The sequence below is a fragment of the Naegleria gruberi genome (assembly GCF_000004985.1).
Source record: "Naegleria gruberi genomic scaffold NAEGRscaffold_80, whole genome shotgun sequence".
In the NCBI taxonomy this organism is placed as follows: Eukaryota; Heterolobosea; class Eutetramitea; order Acrasida; family Naegleriidae; genus Naegleria; species Naegleria gruberi.
In genome coordinates this window covers 7414-9150 of record NW_003163247.1, presented here as the reverse complement: position 1 = coordinate 9150, position 1737 = coordinate 7414, and the positions used below count along the sequence as shown (strand labels likewise).

General features: G+C 34.7%; 1 protein-coding gene across 1 annotated transcript in view; it reads right to left on the bottom strand.

The window, feature by feature from the left end:
• The window catches only part of NAEGRDRAFT_54060 (uncharacterized protein), a gene marked incomplete at both ends in the record, with an annotated part of 9596 nt that overhangs the window by 644 nt on the left and 7215 nt on the right, over nucleotides 1–1737 (bottom strand). The gene's annotated exons all lie outside the window — the stretch shown is intronic.

The following is a 1737-nucleotide window of genomic DNA, read 5'->3' as shown; positions in this document are numbered from 1 at the left end:
CGTCACATGATATCTATAGTGAACGATATTAGCATCGGATGAACATGATGCAGTATTATAAATTTTGGTTAAAGCTAGTGAAGCATCACCTGCCTTAACATGTTGAAGATTTTCCATCAAGGCTACTACAACCATAACAGAAACTAGTAAGGCACAGAGGTTTTGAACATGTGAGGACATTTTTTTTAAGCATGTTGAATTTAATTGTAAAATTTCGAATCTCCCATTTATGGATATTTTGAATATTAATTACAGGGCTGTTTTTGTAAAAAGTTCATCTGCTTAAATCTCTCCATACCTTAATGCCCACTGGTAAAACCACACATAACCATACGGTTGTGGCTAACATTCATGGTTTATTACCATGGTCGGTATTTTAAGTTTTGACCAAGCCATTCCTTACTGCATATAATAGATATGCTCCCCTTAACAACTTTTCAAACAATATTGATATATTGAGCAAAATCTTTAAGAAAGACAATTTCCTCACACGATTAAATAATATGGAATATATTCCAATCAATCACATCAATATCCTCACACACAGAATCATAATCAAAGTTTACAAATATTCTAAAAGTGATCAATCCGAAAATGGCAACATTGATCAACAATGCCATCAATTCTTCTGCACATTTAATACAATATTTATCGGTTGTATTGTGTCTATGGGATGGTTGTATTAAAAACTCAACCAAAATTTTGATAGTTGCAGGTAAATTTTGAATTTTCACACAGATTCAACAAGTTTCTTTGAATTTCTAAGGAACTAGTCAAATTTCAAGTCAATTTTCCAGTTTTTTATTGAAAATCAGCTTGTGAACTAAAAGTCAGAGTTCTTACAAGTTTCGTTTGGAAAATTCTCTATTTTATTCTAAAGTCAAACAGAATGCAACTGGCTAAAATAGTGTAAATATTTATTGGCCAATGCTCTTCGCATGAATGTTAAAGGTTTCTTTTCTCCGTACTTGCAACCATATAATACTCTTAATGAGAAACCATGAGTTTCGAATGAAAAATAGCTAAACCTTAACAACCATGGATTTCTAACCACAATTTTATAAGCAGTCCTTATTTAGAAAGTTGGTCAATGTCAAAATCGGCACTATTTTCCCAATGGAGGAACGAAAATAAATGTTATTCATGCGAGTTGGACTAAACCTTTATAGGGGTGATTTACTAACAAAAAAAAGAGATGCTTCGCTCCACAGGTGATCGTTCTGAAGTCGATCTAGACGAAATGCTAGAGCAAGATCAAGCTAAAATACTTTTATTTGGTTCAGGTATGTTGTAATGCAAGCCAAATAGATTAACAAAATTATTATTCGAAACTTAGGTGATAGTGGCAAAACAACCTTGTTAAAACAAATTCACGGAATGACATTTTCCAAATATTACAATCCAACACGTCTGGTGGGATCCATTGTTCAAGACATTCTCAAGAATGTAAGATTAGTTTGCGAGAGATGCATCGAGGGAGGACAGATTAGTCAGGAAGAGTTTTCACAATGTGACTATATCATTCAGATTGCAAAATCAACGAATAGCACCTCCACACCAAAGAAATCCACAAGCACAACTCAGGATTCACCACTTCCTAGCTCACCAATCAACACGCCAGATAAGAGATCAAGTTATGGAGCTAATGCATCATCACCTGTTGGTGGTGGTGGACATGGTGCTTCACCTGGAAGTGGAGCTGGATCACCATCTCGCATGAATAACTTGGTGAGTAAG